At 38.2% G+C, this 25,605-nt stretch overlaps 1 long non-coding RNA gene across 1 annotated transcript in view; it reads left to right on the forward strand.

Annotated features, from left to right (window-relative positions):
- LOC145539445 (uncharacterized) overlaps positions 1-828 on the forward strand; it is a 58,502-nt gene extending 57,674 nt beyond the window's left edge. The window contains exon 6 of the long non-coding RNA XR_014077805.1: positions 550-828. This is a non-coding gene — a long non-coding RNA (uncharacterized LOC145539445). The remainder of the gene's footprint in view (positions 1-549) is intronic.
- The last annotated feature ends 24,777 nt before the right edge of the window (positions 829-25,605 follow it).

The following is a 25,605-nucleotide window of genomic DNA, read 5'->3' on the forward strand; positions in this document are numbered from 1 at the left end:
CTCAAGAGTCTTCTCCAACACCACAGTTCAAAAGCATCAATTCTTCGGTGCTCAGCTTTCTTTACGCTGGAGTTTACTATAAAATAAAATACATTCTGTGTAAATTACTTAGTAATTCACACAGGATTTCTAAGTAGGCATTTTAGATAGTACAAATTTAATCCATAATTTAAGTGATCTTTGTTCAGTATAGATTGTAGACTTAGGACTAAAAGTCACTAAGTTCTGAAACAGAGACTAGAGTCCATGGAGAATTTTTTTTATGAACTGAAATAGGCTCAAATTTTAGAGTGCTTTGCGAAGAGTCAATTTCCAAAACTGTTATAAAAGCTAAGAAAGGAATTGTACATAATCAGCAGTCTATCATGTGCATTCTGGATGAATAACTTCCCTTAAATGCAATCTTGTAAAATTTTGTGAACCATACTGTTTCATTCATATCACAAATGTGCTATCTAGGAATGGCTGTTTATAGGGTTCGTAGCAGAGATTGCTCGCCTCTTCCCACTGAGAATAGAATTAAACTCTATTGCTCAATCTCTCTTGCAGCAAGATGTGCCACAAGATCAACTGGCCAATAAGATGTGAGTGCACAGATGTGTATCAGTTCTAGTCCTGTTCATAAAAAACCTACTGTGACCCTCCATGCTCCTTCTTTTCCATGGGTTGATGCAGACAAGAACGGTGACCTTGAAGACAACGTGTTGAAGCTGGTGGAGACACAGCTGGAAGGAGCCTGGGTTCCCTGCTTAGAGGAAAGCTGCTCATCAAACACAAACATCCATTTTGAACTTTACATAAGCATGAAATAAATTTCTATTATGTTAAGCCACTGATATTTCAGGTTACGTCACTTAGCATTAACTTAACTAATGGAGATTATTTTATTGTACAATTTCTCCTACTTCTAAGAACAGCTTTGATACCGAACATTGAATGTGTGTGTGTGTTCAGTCGCTTCAATCATGTCTGACTCTTTGTGACCCCATGGACTGTAGCCCACCAGGCTCCTCTGTCCACGGGATTTTTCATCCTGGGCTGCAAACTTTACCATGAGATTTGGATGCAAATATTATGCAAAACATTAATAATTTGACAGATTATTTTCTAATTCTTGGTTTTGAAAAAACTCCTTTCTTCCTAAATTATACCAATTAATTACTCTTCACTCCTTTTTTATAGAATTTTAATTTTAGTGGACATTTTTCAGTTCAGACCCTGAGGGTGACCATTGTTTTCAAAAGCAATCTGAGGCCAAATGATACCTCAAGTTTTAGTAAAAATTCAACCAGTGTTGCCTGGGTCCCCAGATGCAATTTATATGTAGTTAGAGCAATTCGGTGTGCTGGATACAGAGGGGAGTCTCAAACATCATAGGTAGGTGGGTTGAAACTACCACCAGGACCCTGCTCTCCACCAGCTTTTATTACTCCTGACGTCTCAGGATTGCAGGCTACAGGGTGGGCCCTGAGAAGGGGTGATAGAGCCATAGCAGTCCTTCCCCAGGTATTGTATGGCACTGAAAGTGGCCTTTAATTGAAAAATAATTCAAAACACTCCTTTCTCCTGGATTCAGCAGAGCACAACATAACATTGATTCAGTTTTGACCCTCAAACCTTGGACATTTAAATGTAAAAAATCTAAACTTGGAAGTTTCTAAGCCAGTAGCTATGTTTGCAGAGGAGTTAAATATTGACGTGTTAATATGTTTAGGCTCTGATTCTGGCAACCTCGTGATACCAAACTCCAGGTGAGGGAAAGAAAGACCCTGGGACACCTGTGTGGCCAGATAACCAGCATGTTAGCCAAACAGAGTCTCGTTTACTTAACCTTCAGAGAGCCTGTCCTGTCTTCCCCTCTCTGGCTCCGCCCAGCACCAAGGCCTTCAGCGGGATGGAGAACACATCTGCCTGGGGAAGCCAGACGCCCCCTGAGCAGAAGCAGATGACAGTCATCTGGGGGTTATTGTGTCTTAAACCTTCCGGAGCGTCTGTCCCGCCAAATGTGAGGGGTTTCAGTTCCCCCAGACTCAGGGACTGAAATTATGGCTAATCCTCCTCTGCTGTGCATGAAGACGGTTTACATTGTGGAAAAGAAGAACAAGCATACTTAAAATTTTTTAGAGCATTAGTTATTCAGTTTTACGTACTTCTAAAGTTTTTGTAGTTAATCTCCTATAGAACTCTTGTCAATTCAGCTGTTTTACTTATGAGGATGGTGAGACTTGGAGGCTTGAAGCAAGCTTTCCAGGCTCATGCTGTTGGTAAGCATCAGCGGTGTCTTGGGGACAATTTCTTTCCTCCAGCCCCAGATGACTTGTGTAAATTTACAAAAGGCCATGTTCCCTCCAGGACTGTGTTAGTCTAGAGTTTATATAAAAAATGGTCAGGAATGGGTATAGTAGGCGATGTTAAATGTCTATGTATATATTTGTGTATAAGACTGGGTATCTGTTTTCCAAAAGAAAATAACACATATTTTTTGGATAACTTGCTTTATTTGTATTTTGCTCCCTTACTACCAATGCAGAAAATGGCAATTTTTTTCCAATGGAAATAAAACAATTGTGATATTAAATATGATAATCATTTCTCTCCTGGACCATCATAGTAGTCTTCTAATTGCTTTCCTTGTCCCCAGAAGAACAGTGTATATCCTCTACACTGCCTGACAATCAGGTTTAAAACACAGACTGGCCACACTATTGTTCTTAAAACTTTAGCCTCCTTCCCTGCCCTGTGCTTTATATCAGCCCAGCCTGATAGGAATATTGCATTGTAAGCCACATTTTGAAAAGTAAAAAGAAATGGGTGAATATATTTTAAAACCTTAATCTAAAACATCCAAAATATTATCATTTCAACATGCATCACATTTCAAGTGGCCACATGTAGCTAGTGTCTGCTGTATTCCTCACTACAAGTAAGACTTTATAGATATGATTAGCTTCTCTGAGGTCTCCAACCTTGCTGCATACCCATTTGGACTGTTTTCCAGCAACTCAGAACTCCTTTCAAGACATGAGCTCTCAAAAGGTTTTAATAGGATGCAACTGCTGCTAAGTCACTTCAGTCGTGTCCGACTCTGTGCGACCCCATAGACGGCAGCCCACCAGGCTCCGCTGTCCCTGGGATTCTCCAGGCAAGAATACTGGAGTGGGTTGCCATTTCCTTCTCCAATGCATGAAAGTGAAAAGTGAAAGTGAAGTCGCTCAGTCACGTCTGACTCTTTGCAACCCCATGGACTGCAGCCCACCAGGCTCCTCCGTCCATGGGATTTTCCAGGCAAGAGTACTGGAGTGGGTTGCCATTGCCTTCTCCATGGTACTTAAAGAATGGAATAACAAGATTCAGCAGATGTCATTGAGCAGGAATAAATAGCAAATAGGTAGAGAGATGCAAAATTCAACAGACTCAGAGGTCACAGCTTGGGTACTGAGAGCTATGATGAAAGACGGACAAAAGAAAGATAACAAAGGAAAAGAAAAATAAAGAAAAATACTAAACTAATAATTTGCGCAAAAATTTTTTTGTTCTATACCTGAGATGTTTTGGGGATCAAACAATTAGAAATGATCTAAGGAAACTGACAGAGAGCAGGCAAACCAGAGGCTGTCTCACCATGCGCATTTCATAACTAACCTTTTAAGGTTGGCAAAATCCATTTAAAAAATTATAAGCTAATGGATTTCTCTTTCAAGTCGTGATGAAGCAGCTGGTATCAGGATTGTTCTTTTACCATACATAATTAAAAGTTTGGACAATATAACAATGATTTGCAAAGACTGAACAATGGGTAGTGCAAGATTGTAATAAATGTGGCAAAAAGGAAAACAAATGAGGTGAGACTTTTAATCACTCTAGCTATATGCCTGGAGGCATTTCCTGAACCTCAGCATAAGGAGGGAGGTTACAGTTGGAGCAAGGCAGACTAATTGAGCCGAGGAAAAAAAGAGCAGAGTTCACGGAGCCTAAAGTAGTTAGAAGGTGCAGAGCAAAGTACTGGAGTGCAGGAAACTATAAAGATGAAGAGTTTTCAGAAAATGGCACGGGGGCCCACTTGAATCTTGGATAATCTGGAAAACTCAGCAGTGGCCACAGGACTAGAAAAGGTCAGTTTTCATTTCAATCCCAAAGAAAGGCAATGCCAAAGAATGCTCAAACTACCGCACAACTGCACTCATCTCACACGCTAGCAAAGTAATGCTCAAATTTCTACAAGCCAGGCTTCAACAGTACGTGAACTGTGAACTTCCAGATGTTCAAGCTGGAATTAGAAAAGGCAGAGGAACCAGAGATGAAATTGTCAACATCTGTTGGATCATTGAAAAAGCAAGAGAGTTCCAGAAAAACACCTACTTCTGCTTTATTGACTACGCCAAAGCCTTTGACTGTGTGTATCACAATAAACTGTGGAAAATTCTTCAAGATATGGGAATACCAGACCACCTGACCTGCCTCCTGAGAAATCTGTATGCAGGTCAAGAAACAACACTTAGAACTAGACATGGAACAACAGATTGGTTCCAAATCGGGAAAGGAATAGGTCAAGGCTGTATATTGTCACCCAGCTTATTTAACTTATGAGCAGAGTACATCATGTGAAATGCCTGGGCTGGATGAAGATTGCTGGGAGAAATATCATAATCTCAGATAGGCAGATGACACCACCCTTATGGCAGGAAGTGAAGAAGAACTAAAGGGCCTCTTGATGAAAGTGAAAGAGGAGAGTGAAAAAGTTGGTTTAAAACTCAACATTCAGAAAACTAAGATCATGGCATCTGGTCCCATCACTTCATGGCAAATAGATGGGGAAACAATGGAAACAGTGACAGACTTTATTTTGAGGGGCTCCAAAATCACTGCAGATGGTGATTGCAGCCATGAAATTAAAAGACGTTTGCTCCTTGGAAGAAAAGCTATGAGCAACCTAGGTAGCATATTAAAAAGCAGAGACACTACTTTACCAACGAAGGTCCGTCTAGTCCAAGCTATGGTTTTTCCAGCAGTCATGTATGGATGTGAGAGCTGGACTATAGAGAAAGCTGAATGTCAAAGAATTGATGCTTTTGAACTGATGTGTTGGAGAAGACTCTTGAGAGTTTCTTGGACTGCAAGGAGATCCAACCAGTCCATCCTAAAGGAAATCAGGCCTGAATATTCATTGGAAGGACTGATGCTGAAGCTGAAACTCCAATACTTTGGCCACTTGATGTGAAGAACTGACTCATTGGAAAAGACCCTGATGTTGGGAAAGATTGAAGGCGGGAGGAGAAGGGACTGACAGAGGATGAGATGGTTGGATGGCATCACTGACGCGATGGACATGAATTTTAGTAGGCTCTGGGAGTTAGTGATGGACAGGGAAGTCTGATGTGCTGCAGTCCATGGGGTCTCAAAGAGTCAGACACAACTGCGTGACTGAACTGAACTGATTACGGAAAGATCAACTGTTTGGGGAAAAATGTATAATCTGAACAACTCCCGCAGCTCACACACAATTGGGAAACATCTGGCCTAACAAAGTAAGAGATTTAATTGAATGATCAAGGCATTCAATATATACCTTCCAAAAGGCCATGCCATAGGAGGAGAGCTAACATAGCCCAAGAATAAAGGTTAATCCTAATCTAGCTTAACAAAACATAAGAGCAAATTTCAAAAAGATTAGACTGATCTGCAAGTAAATTAACTGAGTGCTCCATTCAACTAAAAAAGAAAAATTAAACTCATAAAATTCTCTTTGGTAGAAGACAATAATATACTCAATAATGTAAAATTATAAATGACCAGCAATAATGATAAATTACTAGACATGCAAAGAAGCAGAAAAATATGATTTACCAGTTAATAGGAAGAGATCCAGACTTAATGGAAATAATAAAATTACAAATAAAAATTTAAAAGTATCTATCATAGATATAACTTCCCAGGTGGTGCTAGTGGTAAAGAATCTGCCTACCAATGCAGGAGACATGAGTTTGATCTCTAGGTGGGGAAGATCCCCTGAAGAAGGAAATGGCAACCCACTCCAGTATTCTTGCCTGGGAAATCCCATGGACAGAAGAGTCTGGAGGGCCACAGTCCACAGGGTTACAAAGAGTTGTACACGACTGAGCACACACACACACACACACCCCATAAATATATTCAAGATCTAAAGGAAAACATGGACATATGAGTTAGGAATAGGAATTTTAACAATGGATATAACAAAAGATGGCACACTACAGAAGAAAAGGTCAGTAAACTGAAGCATGGCAATAGAAACTATTTTATGGAAGCAGATAGAGAAGAAAAGCCTGAAAAATTGAATAGAACCACAGTGACTGGTGAGAAAATAACAAGCTGTTTAACATATACAAAACTGGAATCCTGGGGAAGATGCTAAATTAAATATCTGAAGATATAATGGCTGAAAATGTCTAACATCAATTTTTAAAAATGAATCCATACATACAAGAAACTCAACAATCCCCAAGCAGGATAAATCCAATGAAAATCACACAGATGCTCATCATAGAAAAACTAATGAAATCTAATGATCTTTGTATTTCAATTTCCTCATCTATAAAATAGAGATGCTATAAAACTTATTGTGCTCCTGTGAGAAGTAAACAAAGGAAATCATGTAGAATGGGGCCTGGTATAGAGTAGATGATTTATTTATTATTATTATTATTATTACTGTTATTATGATGAACTTTTCCTATTTTATTTGTGCTTCTATAAGGCTTTGCAGAATTTACTAACAATCTATTTTATTTTTTTGTAATTAAACTCAATCTTTCCCCCTTCTAGGCCAAAATATCTTACCTCTGATTAAAAATACATGCTTAACATAAAATTTGATATTTTAATTGTGAAACGATACATAGTCACCAAGTCCGAGTTTAATAAATATGTGTATTTTTATACTTGATTATGAGAAATAATCGACAAGTAATTGAAAGCACATAAGGAAAATCACAGTTAACACAGTAAGAGATAATTAAGCCAATTATGTTTTTTTCATTTACAGGATGACTATATCTTTGTTTAGAGAGTACTGAGAACGTTGCTGAAAAGTAAATACTTTAGATGAGGCAGTCATTTGGATAACTTAAGTTATATTAAATATAGTTTAAAGTTAAATTAAAATTCTACTTTCTCTAAAATACCCTTTCCTGGATAAGCAGTTATATAAAGAATTTCTTAAATGTATGAGAAAATTGTATGAGTCATAAAAATTACTGGAAATACTGTCCTATTTTTTACGGGTGATATCCATTCCCTAGTCATCTCCACGTCATGACAAATACTTTTCTCAATTAAATATTACAGGAAGGGCAAGGATATCCTGCAAAACTCTCTGAGTTGAGAATGCTACTAGAATAACTACTTCTTAAATGTTTTTATACATCATAAATTCTCTAGTGAAATCAGACTTGATTATACATTAAAGATAGTTTTCTTTTTTCCTAATTATTATCCTGGTCAGGATACACCAGTGGGATAGATTACTATCAGTTGGATTCAAATCTGGAGACTTAAATGTATTGCCTTTCCTACCCGGAGCTGCCAGATGGACAGGCTGTGATTTGCCTGGTGGCCCCATCTGTCCTCCTTTCAGCCCTCCCGGGAGACTGGGAGCCAGGAGTCTCCAGTGATGTGAACCTCAGAAGACAAGTGCCCACTTCTGGACCGTAAACTGCTTCAGAACACGCCCACATGAGTCAATAAAAGAGCATATGCAGTGGAAACCTCTGGCACTTTGACTTGACAAGATAATCTGACAGTAATATCTAAGAGGAACAGTGGGATTTAGGTCCACTCAAGGGAAGACATAAAAGCATTCCAAATATTTTTAGCCATGTTTTATTTTTCTTTGTTTTTATAAAGAAAAGAAGAGTACATCTAACTCTTGTAGTTGTCATGAGTCATTATCTTGCCCCTCTACTGTGAAAAGAAAGCTAAATTTATTGATGAGTCATTTAAGGTTCTTCTCATCAGAAACCAATTTAGGAAACTGTTTTAAAACTAATAATGAAATAGTTACTTGCTGATGGTTTAGTTGCTAAGTCATGTCCTACTCTTGTGACCCGATGGACTGTAGCCCATCAGGCTCCTCTGTCCATAGGATTTTCCAGGCAAGAATATTATAGTAGGCTGCCGTTTCCTTTTCCAGGGGATCTTCCTGACCCAGGGATTGAAGCCAGGTCTGTTGCACTGCAGGCAGATTCTTTACCAACTGAGCTACCAGGGGAGCCCTAAAATAGTTACTTACCCCCATGAAATTCAAGTCTAAGATGATTTTCATATCTCTTTCTGCTAAGTTCAGCTTTTCATTTGCCCTTTGAGGTTCCTTTTAATATAACCGATTTGATATTTTGGATGGATTACATCAATTTGTTAAAGCTAAAACTAATAATGGATTGAAACTCAGTATAAATACCAGATTAATTAATTAAATTGCTTTAGATATATTTATATCTTTTAAGCACAATTGACTGCAAGTGAGGTCAAGCTGGCTTCTGAATGAAGCTTAAAAAGCATTGCCTTTCACAGTACTTTCCAGCTGAATTAAGGGGAGAATGTGTATAGATTATCACACTTAATGCAATTGATTTAGAACAAACTCCTAAGGGAGGAACCTGTGGAACCTGGTAACAGATTAGATTTTGTTTGTTTGTTTTTGATAAGGCATATTTTGTAGTTAGATGTGTTTGCGATTTTCCTTTGACCATGTAAGCAAAAGGGGAAATGCCTTGGGAGACCACTTTATAGTGTGACCCGACTCCACAGTTACTTGGCTGACACCCACAAAAGATGCCCGTTGGTCCCACCAGCACTCTGTGGGGCCCAAGTTCGTGTCCTAAGTGTACTTTCTCTCCAGTCAATACAGTCTTTCTTTCACCTGAAAAATGCAGACACTCTCTAGGAAAGAGGTAAATGATATGGGACTCAAGTGTCTTTTCTTTGGGCACATTTTTGGTGAATAACATCATATCACTTCTACTTTATACATTCTCATGCACACAGTTAATCTAATGGCAATAATTGAAACAGAAAGAATTTAACTCTTATAATCCTATCTATGCAGTCTTATATTTTGATGTTGAATTCACTAGAAGTTTAATTTAAATGAGGGCCTGACTTTTGGGAATTTTATTGTAATATAAGCATAGATATTTTATTTTTTAATGTATCAGTTCAGTTCAGTTCAGTCGCTCAGTCGTGTCCGACTCTGCAACCCCATGGACTTCAGCACGCCAGGCTCCTCTATCTAGGGAATTCTCCAGGCAAGAACACTGGAGTTGATAGTCATTCCCTTCTCCAAGGGATTTTCCCGACGCAGGGACAGAACCCAGGTCTTCTGCATTGCAGACAGATTCTTTACCATCTAAACCATCAATCTGTAAGCATCTTAATTTCTGTAGTTATGCAAGATTCTTCCACTAGAGGGCCCCTTAACTAAATATATTGAAGGGCAGTGAAAAAAGTTTTTTTGCCCCATGATTAAAAGACCATTAAAAGTCAGAAAGAAAAACAACAATACAGTATACTAATGCATATATATGGAATTTGAAAGATGGTAACGATAACCCTATATGCGAGACAGAATAAGAGACACAGATGCATAGAACAATTTTATGGACTCTGAGGGAGAAGGTGAGGGTGGGACGTTCTGGGAGAATAGCATTGAAACATGTATATTATCATATGTGAAAGAGAACACCATTCCATGTTCGATGCATGAGACAAAGGCTCAGGGCCGGGGCAATGGGATGACCCAGAGGGATGGGATGGGGAGGGAGGTGGGTGGGGGGGTCCAGGAAGGGGAACACATGTAAACTCATGGCTGATTCATGTCAATGTATGGCAAAAACTATTACAATATTGTAAAGTAATTAGCCCCCAACTAAAATAAATAAATTTATTAAAAAAAAAAGACAATTAAAAAACATCAAATGACTTTTACATCTCTACCATTAATATATATCAGTGGAAAGTTACTTCGAATGAAAACATACAGCTATTCACCAGAGCTTTATAACGTGGGGTGTCTATGATAGAGGAGAATGTCATAAGCAAAATTAAAAAATGAAATCTTACTATGTTAGAGCTGGATGGAAACCGAAAACCAACAACAACAAAATTTAAAAGTAATTAATTTAGAAATATCCTAACCTCATTCCAAATCCTGTTCATTTAAAGGAAGCAATCTTAGAAATAATCTTTTAGTCAGTCAGTCAGTTCAGTCACTGAGTCGTGTCCGACTCTTTGCGACCCCATGGACTGCAGCTCGCCAGGCCTCCCCGTCCATCACCAGCTCCCGGAGTTTACTCAAACTGATGTCCATTGAGTCGGTGATGCCATCCAACCATCTCATCCTCTGTCGTCCCCTTCTCCACCCACCTTCAATCCTTCCCAGCATCAGGGTCTTTTCAAATGAGTCAGTTCTGCGCATCAGGTGGCCAAAGTATTATGTGAAATAATGTTTAACATTCTCAATTTCACCAAAATTGGAGAAGTCGAGGCTCAAAGAGGGGAAGTAATTTGCACAGGGACAGAGCATCAGTTACTGCAGAGTCCAGACCAGACTCCAAGCCCCATTGCCAGGCTTTCCTCAACTGTCTCTAATGTAGCTTTACTCTCCACCTCTACTGATATCTGTCAATATCTGTCAGTCTATCTATCCACCTAGGAAAAGTCCTTGAAACCCCTGACTTTGGGGCTAAGCATGAGGCAATACTGCTGTTTTCATCATTAGAGGTGGAACTGTGTTCCTCCTGCCACACACCTCTGGCCTTAAGTTATGCTCCAGGCGTCCCTTCAGGTATTTATTTCTGATTATACAAATTCATAGATTTTAATTTCTACTGTGTTATTTTAACCTCTCTATTGGTTTTTAGTAGTTGCTCTAGGGAGACATTGTCACCCTACTTATTTAACTTATATGCAGAGTACATCATGAGAAACGCTGGGCTGGAAGAAGCACAAGCTGGCATCAAGATTGCTGGGAGAAATATCAATAACCTCAGATATGCAGATGACACCACCCTTATGGCAGGAAGCGAAGAAGAACTAAAGAGCCTCTTGATGAAAGTAAAAGGGGAAAGTGAAAACGTTGGCTTAAAGCTCAACATTCAGAAAACTAAGATCATGGCATCTGGTCCCATCACTTCATGGCAAATAGATGGGGAAACAGTGGAAACAGTGTCAGACTTTATTTTTTTTGGCTCCAAAATCACTGCAGATGGTGACTGCAGCCATGAAATTAAAAGACGCTTACTCTTTGGAAGGAAAGTTATGACCAACCTAGATAGCATATTTAAAAGCAGAGACATTACTTTGCCAACAAAAGTCCGTCTAGTCAAGGCTATGGTTTGGTTTTTCCAGTATTCATGTATGGATGTGAGAGTTGGACGGTGAAGAAAGCTGAGTGCCGAAAAATTGATACTTTTGAACTGTGATGTTGGAGAAGACTCTTGAGAGTCCCTTGGACTGCAAGAAGATCCAACCAGTCCATCCTAAAGGAGGTCAATCCTGGGCGTTCATTGGAGGGACTGATGTTGAAGCTGAAACTCCAATACTTTGGCCACCTCATGCGAAGAGTTGACTCATTGGAAAAGACCCTAATGCTGGGAAGGATTGGGGGCAGGGGGAGAAGGGGAAGACAGAGAATGAGATGGCTGGATGGCATCACCGACTCGATGGACATGGGTTTGGGTAGACTTTGGGAGTTGGTGATGGACAGGGAGGCCTGGTGTGCTGTGATTCATGGGGTTGCAAAGAGTTGGACACGACTGAGTGACTGAACTGAACTGAACTAGGGAGACATGTATCTTTAACTTTTCACAGTCTGCTTAGAGTTAACATTGTACCACTTCACATAAATGTTAACAACTTTGCAACTGTGCAGGTTCATTTCCTACCATTCGCTGTCCTTTTATGCTATAGCTGTCATATCTATTACATGTATATAATAAGACACACCTCACAGGATGATGTTACAATCAAGTCACAGATTTAAAAAATTTTATGGGTGGAAAGATAATCTGTTTTATTTGCTCACATATTTACCATTTCTGATGTGTTTCATTGCAATTTCCATCTTCGGAATTTCTTGTAGTCTAGCAGGCCTAGATTCGCTTTGTTTTCTTTGATCTAAAAATGGCTTCATTTCACTTCACTCTTGTTTTTAAAACACATTCTTTTCTTTTACAACTGTTTTTCCATATGATTTCCTCTTGCAGTAACCTTATCCCCATTTCATGACAAATTATTGAGAACAGGTATTAAGCGACTTACTCAAGACAATATAGATTGTACGTACAGTACGTCAGCACTTAAATCCAGATCCTCTGACTTGAAATTCCACAATTTTTCTACTAAACTAGTTATTTATAAGCAAGAATATGTGTTCATGCTTATGCAGGTGTGCTGAGTCACTTCAGTTGTTTCCGACTCTTTTGATATCCCATGGACTGTAGCCTGCCAGACTCCTCTGTCTATGGGATTCTCCAGGCATGAATACTGGAGTGGGTTGCCATTGCCTCCTCCAGGAAATCTTCCCCACCCAGGGATTGAACCTGTGTCTCTTATGCCTCCTGCATTGGCAGGCAGGGTTTTGTGTTTTTTTAACCACTAGTGCTACCTGAGAACCAATGAAATTGCAGTAACTCAGAAAAGTAACTAATGCATGGATTAGAGATGACAAGAAAAGGAAGAAAAACCTCTTAACAAGAGAAACTTCAGATTACTGAGGAAAGTGGTCTGGATACAAATGCAAGCGTCCTCTAGGTTAAAAGAAATTCAATATAAAGATACTTTTCTTGCCTAAAATCGCGGGACACAATAAGATTCAGGCCACAAAAGAAAGGTTGTTGAGAGCAGAGGACTTTTGCATTGTAAAGGATTTTATCAGGAAACTTCCATTTCTGACAGCTCTCAAGTTAACTCAAATTGAGAAACAGCAATTAGGAACAGAAATAGAAATAGAATGAGGAATAGAAGTATAGTTATTAAGCCCTAGTCAAGACAGACAAGACAGAAGGCTTATATTTTAAGAATTGGTATTATGTCTTTGGAAAAGGAGAAACTTTTCTGCAAGTAGAATGCCAGCAGGAATCATCTCAAGCCAGATCTACCAATGGAGCTTAAATTTTAGAGCCCCTTTCAGGTGCATGGGTCTTTTCAAGGTTCTATGCCTAATTTTACATTCATAATTTTGCATTACTCCTCTTAGAGAAGGCTCCCTAATTCTTTGAACTGTTTTTAAAATCTCTTTTTAAGATAAAAACCATCTGATTATCTCAATAGATGCAGAGAAAGCCTTTGACAAAATTCAACATCCATTTATGATAAAAACTCTACAGAAAGCAGGAATAGAAGGAACATACCTCAACATAATAAAAGCTATATATGACAAACCCACAGCAAACATTATCCTCAATGGTGAAAAATTGAAAGCATTTCCCCTAATGTCAGGAACAAGGCAAGAGTGCCCACTCTCACCACTACTATTCAACATAGTTTTGGAAGTTTTGGCCACAGCAATCAGAGCAGAAAAAGAAATAAAAGGAATCCAGATAGGAAAAGAAGGAGTAAAACTCTCACTGTTTGCAGATGACATGATCCTCTACATAGAAAACCCTAAAGATTCTACCAGAAAATTACTAGAGCTAATCAATGAATATAGTAAATTTGCAGGATATAAAATTAACACACAGAAATCCCTTGCATTCCTATACACTAACAATGAGAAAACAGAAAGAGAAATTAAGGAAACAATACCATTTACCATTGCAACGAAAAGAACAAAATACTTAGGAATATATCTACCTAAAGAAACAAAAGACTTATATATAGAAAACTATAAAACACTGATGAAAGAAATCAAAGAGGACACAAACAGATGGAGAAATATACCGTGTTCATGGACTGGAAGAATTAATATAGTGAAAATGAGTATACTACCCAAAGCAATCTATAGATTCAATGCAATCTCTATCAAGCTACCAATGGTATTTTTCACAGAACTAGAACAAATAATTTCACAATTTGTATGGAAATAAAAAAAACCTCGAATAGCCAAAGCAATCTTGAGAAAGAATGGAACTGGAGGAATCAACCTGCCTGACTTCAGGCTCTACTACACAGCCACAGTCATCAAGACAGTATGGTACTGGCACAAGGACAGAAATATAGGTCAATGGAACAAAATAGAAAGCCCAGAGATAAATCCACGCACCTATGGACACCTTATCTTTGACAAAGGAGGCAAGAATATACAATGGAGAAAAGACAATCTCTTTAACAAGTGGTGCTGGGAAAACTGGTCAATCACTTGTAAAAGAATGAAACTAGAACAATTTCTAACACCATACACAAAAATTAACTCAAAATGGATTAAAGATCTAAACATAAGACCAGAAACTATAAAACTCCTAGAGGAAAACATAGGCAAAACACTCTCCGACATAAATCACAGCAGGATCCTCCATGACCCACCTCCCAGAATATTGGAAATAAAAGCAAAAATAAACAAATGGGACCTAATTAAAATTAAAAGCTTTTGCACAGCAAAGGAAACTATAAGCAAGGTGAAAAGACAGCCTTCAGAATGGGAGAAAATAATAGCAAATGAAGCAACAGACAAACAATTAATCTCAAAAATATACAAGCAATTCCTGCAGCTCAATTCCAGAAAAATAAACGACCCAATCAAAAAATGGGCCAAAGAACTAAACAGACATTTCTCCAAAGAAGACATACAGATGGCTAACAAACACATGAAAAGATGCTCAACATCACTCATTATTAGAGAAATGCAAATCAAAACCACAATGAGGTACCATTTGACACCCATCAGAATGGCTGCTATCCAAAAGTCTACAAGCAGTAAATGCTGGAGAGGGTGTGGAGAAAAGGGAACTCTCTTACACTGTTGGTGGGAATGCAAACTAATACAGCCACTATGGAGAACAGTGTGGAGATTCCTTAAAAAACTGGGAATAGAACTGCCATATGACCCAGCAATCCCACTGCTGGGCATACACACCGAGGAAACCAGAATTGAAAGAGACACCTGTACCCCAATGTTCATCGCAGCACTGTTTATAATAGCCAGGACATGGAAGCAACCTAGATGTCCATCAGCAGACAAATGGATAAGGAAGCTGTGGTACATATACACAATGGAATATTACTCAGCCATTAAAAAGAATACATTTGAATCAGTTCTGTTGAGATGGATGAAACTGGAGCCATTTATACAGAGTGAAGTGAGCCAGAAATAAAAACACCAATACAGTATACTAATGCATATATATGGAATTTGAAAGATGGTAACGATAACCCTATATGCGAGACAGAATAAGAGACAGATGCATAGAACAGTCTTATGGACTCTGAGGGAGAAGGTGAGGGTGGGACGTTCTGAGATAATAGCATTGAAACATGTATATTATCATATGTGAAACAGAAAACCATTCCACTTTCGACGCATGAGACAAATGCTCAGGGCTGGGGCAATGGGATGACCCTGAGGGATAGGATGGGGAGGGAGGTGGGAGGGGGGTTCAGGATGGGGAACACATGTAAACCCATGGCTGATTCATGTCAATGTATGGCAAAAACCACTACAATATTGTAAAGTAATTAGCCCCCAACTAAAATAAATAAATCAAAAAAAAAAAAGAAAAAGAAAAACAATTAAAAAAAAATCTCTTTTTAAAAATCAAGGTATAGTTGACATGTTGTTCAATTGCAAAGTCATGTCTGATTCTTTGATACCCCATGAACTGTAGCATGCCAGGCTTCCCTGTCCTTCACTATCTCCTGGAGTTTGCTCAAACTCATGTCCATTGAGTCAGTGATATCATTCAACCATCTCATCCTCTGTCACCTTAATGACTTGGCACACCTGTTTTTTTTGGGTGGGGGGAGCTTCCCTGGTGGTGCTAGTGATAAAGAACACACCTGCCAATGCAGGAGACATAAAAGACACGAGTTCGACCCCTGTGTGAGGAAGATCCCTTGCAGGAGGAAATGGCAACCCACTGCAGTATTCCTGCCTGGAGAATCCCATGGACAGAGGAGCTTGATGGGGTCACAAAAGAGTCAAATATGACTGAAGTGACTTAACACATCATTTATAGCTGACTTATAACATCTCATTAGTTTCAGGTATACAAGATAATGATTCAATATTTGTATATACTGAGAAATGATCACTACAGTAAGTACAGTTAACATACATTTCCATACATAGTTACAATTTTTTTCTTATGATGAAGAAATATGCAATACGTAGTCACCAGGCTGTATATTACATTCCATGAATTATTTATTTTATAACTGGAAGTTTGTATTTTTAGATCTCCTTAACCCATATCACTTGCCCCATCCCTACCCCCACCCCTGGCAACCACTGATCTGGTCTCTACCTATGAGCTTGGGTTTTTCTTTGCTGTTGCTTAGTTTTGGTTTTATTTTATTTTATTTTTTTTTAATTTATTTTAGTTGGGAGCTAATTACTTTACAATATTGTAGTAGTTTTTGCCATACATTGACATGAATCAGCCATGGGTTTACATGTGTTCCCCTTCCATTTGTGAGAACATACAGCACTTGTCTTTCTGTCTGATTTATTTCACTTAGCATAACTCCCTCAAGGTCCATCCATGTTATTGCAGATGAACATATTTCATTCTTTTTAATGACTGGGTAGCATTCCATTGGCTTCCGTGATGGCTCAGTGGTAAAGAATCCACCTGTGATGCAGGACACGCAGGAAACTTGGGTTTGATCCATGGGTAGGGAAGGTTCCCTGAAGAAGGAAATGGCAACCCACTCCAGTATTCTTGCCTGGAAAATTCCATGGACAGTGGAGCCTGGTGGGCTATAGTCCATGGGATTGCAAAGAGCTGGAAATGACTGAGTGACTGAGCATGAGTCTTCCATTGTTCAAGTTTTGTGCGTCCGTGTGCTTGCGTAGTGTGTCTCATCTTCTTTATCATTCATCTGTTGATGGATACTTAGGTTGCTTCCATATCTTGGTTATTGCAAATAATGCTGCTCTAAACATGGGAATGTATGTATCTTTTTGAGTTAGTATTTTTGTTTTCTTCTCATGTCAGTCTTGAAGGGTATTTTGTTGGATATAGATATATGGCTGATGCTTTTTCCCTTCAGCATTTTAAAGACATTCTCTTTTCTTCTGAATTTTAGATTTCTAATGAGAAGTGAGCAGTTATTTAAATCATGTGTAATATGTTGTTTTCCCCAGCTGCTCTCAAGAGTTTATCTTCAGTTTCAGCATTTTGATTATACTGTGCCCAGGTGTGGTTTCTTTGCATTTATCCTCCCTGGAGTTTGCTAGGCTTACTGAATCTGTAAATTTATATCTTTCAGCAAATTTGGGAATTTTTCTTCAAATATTTGTAATGTACCATCTGTCCCTTTTCTTCTAGTACTCAAACTGTAATAAGTATGTTAGACTTTTTGATATGGTTCACCAGGTTGTTAAGGTTCTGTTCGTTATTATTTTTCAATATTTTTCTCTGTTCTTAAAATTGGATAATTTCTACTGATCTATGGTCAAGTTCTTCTGTCATCATCAACCTATCAAGCCATTTGTGGAATTTTTAAAATATTTTATGTTTTCATGCTGGAATTTCTAATTGATTCTTTTGTATAGTTTTTACTTCTAAGATTTTCTCTGTGTTCATTCCTTATGACATAATTTCCTTTATACCATTGAATATATTAGCATAATGAGAGAAATGCAAATTAAGATCATAATAAGATACCACTTTATCTATTAGACTGGCTAAAATTTAAAATACTAACAATACCAAGTGTTGACAAGAATATGGAGAAACTGAAAAATACAATTCTAGTAGGTATGCAATAATATATAACCACTTAGGAAAAATACTTCTTGGTTTCTTAAAGTTAAATATACACTTACCAAATGATGCAGCCATTTGATTCCCATGTATTTATGCAAGAAAAATAAAAATATGTACACAGGAAGAGTTATACTTGAAAGTTCATAGTGTCTTTCTTTCCAATAGCCAAACCGGGAAATACCCAATATCCATCAACAGATAGCTGGGTTAACAAACGTGGCATGCCTATACAATGAAATAATGCTCATCAATATAAAGGAGTGATTTGCTGACACACACAAGAATGTGGATGAATCTCAAAGTCATCACATTGAGTGAAAGAAGCCAGAAACAAAAGAATATGTATTGTCTGACGCCATTTATTTAAAGTTCTAGAAAATACAAGTGAATCTTTTTTGCATATACAAAAACTAATGGTTGCTTAGAGCCAGGGTGGAGTGAAGGATGGACTGTAAAGGGGAAAGAAGGAATTTTTTGAGGGTATATCTTCATTATGGTGGAGGTTTTAACAGCTTATATACAAGTGTCAGAACTCATCAAATCATCTACTTTAATTGAGTGCAGTTTAGTTTAAATAACAAAATTTATGACAAAGTTGATTAAAAATAGACCTATGAAGAAATGTTACCAAAAGCTTCATTTCATGGGAAAAAAGCAATTAATAATAGAATATATTTATTATATAGAAGAACAAAAATAATACCAATGTAATATATTAATTAACATTAAATTACATAAATGACTTGGGCTTACTGACTCTAAATATCCCCAAACATATAATTTCATTATTTGAAGTTTTCTAGACTTAAAAATTTAGCATTTTAAAAATTAAGGGCTTATATAGAAAAAAGTACACCATCTGATGAATTTTTATCTATGTATACATCTATGTAATCATTACTCAAATCAAGATATGGAATATTTCAGAACCCAGAAGACTTCCTTGGGAACCCTTTGAGTCTGAAATTACTCCCAAGAATCCTATTCTGATCTATATCACCTTTGTTTATTAGTTTTGCCTGTTTTTATGCATCATATAAATGGACTCATATGGTATGTATTCTTTTGTGTCTGATAGTTTTCATTCAATATTATGTCTATGAGAATAATTCATGTTGTTGAATATATCAGTAGTCCTTTCTTTCTAAAAATTGCGTGTTATTTCATTGCATGAATATATCACAATTTATTTAGCCACCTTGTTATTGGCAGACAATGAGATGTCTCTGGTTTTTGGCTACTGCAGTATACTATGAGTATTTGGGAGCACATCTCTTTGGCAAGAATAAACTGTAATTTCAGGTGAACATATGCCAAAAGTAGAATTACAAAATCACAAGTAAAAAAGGTTTATAAGTTTAACTTCATTTTGATTAGATAAAATACATAGGCATTAAAAGAAAAAGTAGTGTTAAAGTTTGCTTTTGTTATCCTTAGCGGAGCAGATATTCATATCTTTCCCCAAGAAGGATTCCAAATGGCTGCTCATGGAAAATTATGTGGAAAGCATTCCAAAATGAGCTTCAAGTTTATCCAGAACATGATTTAAGGACCTTCCTCTGCCAAATGGTACATGGTGAGTCAAAATAAAATTTGTTTACACATCTCAGGTATTGTGAATAATTCTGCAGTGAATATGAGGATGCTAATACCTATTTGAGCTCCTGACTTCAATTCTTTCAGATAATTAACTGGAAATGGAATTGCTGGATTGCATGGTAGTCCTATTTTGAATTTTTTGAGAAATCTCTGTATAGATTTCCACAGCAGCTGTACCATTTTGTATTCCCACTGACATTGTACAAGGGTTCCAAATTCACATCCTCACTAAAGCTTGTTGTCTTTTGTTCTTTTGGTAATAGCCAATCTGACAGGTGAGGCTATACCTCATTGTCATTTTGGTTTGAGACACTGAGCACCTTTTCATAAATTTTTAAAATTTTTATTTATTTTTCAGTTGAAGGATAATTGCTTTACAGAATTTTGTTGCTTTCTGTCAAACATCAACATGAATCAGCCATAGGTGTTGGCCATTTTAATGTCTTCTTTGGAGAAAAAGATACTTAAGTCTTTCACCCATTTTAAAATTGGGCTATTATCTTTTATGATATTGAGTTGTGTCCATTGTCAGATGATTGGATAAAGACATGGCACATGTGCGCAATGGCATGTTATTCAACCTCTAAAAGGAAGGAAATTCTGTAACATGTGACAACATGGATGAACCTTGAGGACATGAACTAAATGAAATAAGGTTGCAGAAGGAAAAATACTGCATGATTCCAGTTATATGAGGTATTGAAAATAGTTAAGCTCACAGAAACAGAGTGAAATGGTGGTTGCCAGTTGCTGGGAAAGGGAAATGGGGAGTTACTAATCAAAAGGCATAAAATTTCAGTTAAGCAAAATGAATAAGCTCTAGAGGTCTGCTGTATAACATTGTTCGTATAGTCAATGATATTGTATTGTACACTGAAGAACTTGTTATCAGGGTAGATCTCACATTGTGTTCCTACGTGCGTGCGTGCGCATGTGTGCGCGCGTGCGCGCGCACACACACACACACACACACACACACACACACACATTGTAGCAATTATGTCTTTCCCCTCTCTCCTCTGTCCTAGCAACTCACATCCAAACATTATAACAAATGTGTCAACAATTAACTGCAATATCATCAGCAAAAATGCTCTTTTCTAAGCAGAGAAGTATCTTATCCCCGACATTTCTCAGGTCAGTCATACTTTCAAACCTTATTTCCCACTCAACGCTGGTGGCCATGACCATTAATTTAGAGGAAGCAGAAATACTGGTTTTTTATTTTTCTTGATTTAGGCTTTAAAGTCGAGCATAAGGGTCCTATTCTGGTCAGAAGATTTCCCTTTTCATTCATGAACTTTTCCATCTCTGGCTTGAGCTGTAGATATCCTGGATCCAAAGGCACTTACAAATAAAACAGTGTATGGCTTTCTTTCAATATTCTAAGGCTATTTGATGACTATAGACTTTAAATAAAAAATATACAGCATAACCAAACTTTTACCTGTTGAGTAATTTGAAAGCATAGGGTTTTAGCACTTTACAAAGGCTTTCATTAGACAACTCTTGAAACACAGTATTTGTGTTTCTCTGCTATTGCCCCCAACAGCAGCATCTACAAACAAGTCCAAAAAAACTGTTGAATCTAGCTTTCAAAGACTGGAAAAAATGACTGAAATAATTTTATTTTAAAATTGTGGTAAAACACTAATAACAAAGTTTACCATGTTAACCATTCTGACATATATAGTTCAGTGGCATCAAACATATTCACATTGCTGTGCTGTCATCACCACCATCCATCTCTTTCAGTTTTATTTCACTTAAACTGATTTTCTGTGCCATTAAAGAATAACTCTGTTGGGAGCCGTTCTGGAACTACTGCCGGATGACAAAGTCACAGCACCAATCAAGAAGAAACTGCAAAGCGGTTTCTCTCCAGGATCGGAACCTTCACTCCTTCCTGTTTCTATGCTTCTGTTGTGGCTAGCTGTGTTTCTTTCTTTCTGTTGGGGGCCGTTCTGGATCTACTGCCGGATGACAAAGTCAAGGCACCACTCAAGAAGAGACTGCAAAGCAGTTTCTCTCCAGGATTGGAACCTTCCCTCCTTCCTGTTTCTATGCTTTTGTCGTGGCTGCTACTGCTACTGCTGCTAAGTCGCTTCAGTCATGTCCAACTCTGTGCAACCCCAGAGACGGCCGCCCACCAGGCTCTCCCATCCCTGGGATTCTCCAGGCAAGAGTACTGGAGTGGGTTGCCATTTCTAACTCTGTTTTATTCTTTGATGGCTGGAGTCGTAGGGGCTTCCATGATGAGGTCATGAGAGTCCAGTAAAAAAAAAAAAAAAGATCCCTTGCCCCAGAGAAACATTCCAAAATTGATTAAACCTACTGAGGCCCCTGACTGGTGGGTCCCTAACATTCAGCCATGGAATAAGGCCATGATCATTTGGAAAACAAGCCCTAAGCCTATTGTGACCTGGCCTTATGAGGAGATTGTTATTGATGACTGGAAAACTTGGGTCATGTATCAGGGAAAATTACAGAAACTAAGCCAATTGCCCTTTCCCCTCAGAATCTAAGCATAAACGGAAAAGAACTATATGAATTGTATTGTAAATGGTTTCTAGGTAAACTGCAAAAGACTTGTCACTGCCAGAGATAGCCTTGTGGTAGGTGGGTAGATGGTAAACAAGCCACCACTGACAATGGCTGTACTATGAGAAACTTTTTGCCTTTAGCCACTGCTATAGTACTTATTCACTGAAGCAAGACGCTGTATTCACTGTAGTAGCAGGCTGTACAGAAAAAGTAGATGGAATGATATGATTCATAGACTATGTTCTAGTAAAATAAAAAGAGGTTTTGGGGTAAACATGTAACCAAAATGTGACAATAGACTAGGAAAAAAACTTTTAACACATCTTAGAATTAGGGGATGTTGATCTGAATGGAAAAATATTGTTAAGAATCATTACATAGAAGAACATGTGCTATATAAATAGAGACTAAAGCAATAAAGATTATGGTCTTTGGGCCATCAAAAACTCTGTCTCCTTTCTTTTCCTTTCACCGACGCTGTTCATCCCTTGGGGACCCCTGGACCAGCTGGAGTGGGACTCCAGCATAACTCTACACTTCTCTTCTCCCCGTGGTTCCTGGCAACCACCATTCTATTTTCTGTGCTATGAGCTCAAGTACTCTAGGCAATCACACAGTATCTGGAATCACACAGTATTTTTCCTTTGGTAACTGATATATTTCACTTAGAGCAATATCCTCGAGTATCATCCATGATGTAACTTGTGTATCCTTTCTTTCCTTTTTAGCACAGAGTAATATTTGTATGTACCACATTTTGCTTATCCATTCATCCGTGAATGGTCACTTCATTGCTTCTGCCTTTTGACTATTGTGAATATTGCTGCTATGAACACAGGTGTACAAATATCTGAAGACTTGCTTTCAATTTCTTTGGGCCTATAATTCAGAAATGGAATTCCTGGATCATATGGTTATTCTACTTAATAATTCAGTTTTCAAAAACTTAAAAACATGTGCAACAATATTGTATGATCCCTATTATATGAAGGTCACAAACAGAAAACTATCATCCAGTGATAAAGTCAGAGAAGTGGCTACCTCTGAGTAGGGGAGGCTGATTGAGCAGGGCCAGAAGGGAACTCTCTAGGGTGATGGAAATGTTTTATATCTTGATCTGAGTAGAGGTTACACTGTATACGTAAGAGTGCATCGATCCCTACATTTAGGCCATATTGTACATTTTGCTTTATGTAAATTATGCCTAAAAAACTCTCAAGGATATTTAACAGTGATATTTTTTTAAGTGTATATGACTCAGAATACTCAAAGCCATGATATATTTAAATTTAACTTAAAGGTAGACAGGTAAGAAGTATGTTTTATGTCTTTTAAGAAAAGCACTTGCAATATCTGACTAAATAGGACAAATTTCCCCCATTTATCAGGCAGTTTCAGGAGGTTCTATATACTGTGCTAGAATAGAAATGTCCTTTAATGGGTAAATGTTTCCCTTTGCTTGCAATTACAAAGAAACAGAACACAAAACATTTCCAATGTTAACCACTGAAAAACTTCTATCATTAAACATTGAGGGAAGGTCATAAGTGTATACATTAAATTTATCTTTACATCTGAGTGTGTGTGTATTTAGCTGCTCAGTCATGTCTGCTCTTTGCGACCCCATGGACTGCAGCCTGCCAGGCTCCTCTGTCCATGGGGATTCTCCAGGCAAGAATACTGGAGCGCATTGCCACGCCCTTCTCCTTACATCTGAGTAAGCAATGCTTAAATGAGTCACTATTTCAATGTGGTTCTTTTTGATTCCACAATTCTGGAATATGCTTGTGATTGAAAAGGACTTTGTTACCACGGAGCCTGTTAGGGAAGGTTGCCAAATAAACCCTAAAAATTACCTACCCATGTATTTTTTTTTTCTATGAATAGCTTGACTAAACCACAGTAAATTCAGAAATAGAAGATTGAAGATAATTCTTCACTGCTAACTCAACCAAGTCATTCAGTCATTCTAGAAAAATGAGTGTATTTTAAGTCAGAATAAAGTATGCCCAATCAATTTACCTCTCGACAATAGTTCAGAATAAAAAGTGAGTTAAGTAAAGGAGCTGTGGTTAACACATAATGGAAGAACAAGTTATAGACCATTGGATGAAATTGTGATGGGGAGAATAAGCTGAGATTCAGCCTGGAAAATTCTGTCCAGAAAAAAAAAAAAAAACACAGTCAGAAAAGATACTCTCTTGAGGAGAGTTGGAGGTTTATGTGTACAGCATCTGTCTAGTCTACCTGCTCAGATGTGCTCTGTGAGGCCAGGAGCTGAGCCTCATGATAAAGAGCCAGTGCCTTTGAGTCCTGAATATGTGTCCCTAAAAAAGATGACTCCATGCCTAGATAAAAGATCAGGTGCAGAAAAAAAGAAAACAAGAGGAATAAAAGGGCAGAGGCTTTTGTGTATAACGAATGATCGAGACGTTTTGGTGAGTGACCTGCTTGTAATGACACACACAGAGAAAAGAACGAGTTCTGATAAAGTCAGATTAGTTATGGATAGAGGAAGAGTGGATTATCTTGTTCAATGGGCATCATCACACCAGCTGTCTGTAAAATCTTGCATGGGGATTTTAATGAGCTCTCGTTATCTCAGAACTGGGTTAAAACATCAGAGAACAGAAACTTCTAAGAATCACAGTCCTAATTCTTCAAGACATTTGGTCATGTGAATATCAAGCTAACCTTTCAGTCACAGCCAGAGACTAAGTCTGGGATTGTTACAAAAGTGAGTTCTCCATAGCTTCTTCTGGCTGCTATTTAGAAAGCACACCTTTGGGTCCCTGATGACTATTGCTATTTATAGTTGTGTTCCAAGCTTATTTACTAATTAAACATTTGAGTTGCATGTTCACCTGTCTCCTGTTTTGTAAGTCCATGGGAATAAAGCAGAGAGAAGGAGAGGAAGAGGGGGAGAAGGATTTATTTTAGTTCTTAAATACACTTAAAAATTCATATTGAATTGTCACAAAAGAATACTTGTAAAATATGTGTGTGGCATAAAGAATCATGATAAAGATGGTTAATTCGTTGCTCAAAACCATAATAGCATCATGTTTCCGTCAAAATAAAACCAAAATCTTCCTTGTGATGCACTTCTGCCTGGCATCTTCCAATGTATCTCCTAGTCACCCTCCAGCCCTAACCTCCTCACCCTCCATCCCGCAGTTGGGCTCCAGACACCTGACTTCTCCCTATTCCTGGAGGGCTGACTGCTCCCAAAGCAGGCCTCTGGCCTTTCTCTGCCTGCAGCTCTCCTCCCCACACGGCCACAGGGCTTGAGCCACACTGCCTTCAGGACTTCATCCAAATGCCACCTTCACAGCAAGCCTTCCCTGGTCAGTTCAGTTCAGTACAGTTGCTCAGTTGTGTCCAACTCTTCGCGACCCCATAGACTGCAGCATGCCAGGCTTCCCTGCCCATCACCAACTTCTGGAGCTTACTCAAACTCATGTCCATTGAGTCAGTGATGCCATCCAACCACCTTATCCTCTGTTGTCCCCTTCTTCTCCTGCCTTCAATCTTTCCCAGCATCAGGGCCTTTTCAAATGAG

Source organism: Giraffa tippelskirchi, chromosome 2 (genome assembly GCF_054371585.1).
Source record: "Giraffa tippelskirchi isolate mGirTip1 chromosome 2, T2T-mGirTip1v1.2.pri, whole genome shotgun sequence".
Lineage (NCBI taxonomy): Eukaryota > Metazoa > Chordata > Mammalia > Artiodactyla > Giraffidae > Giraffa > Giraffa tippelskirchi.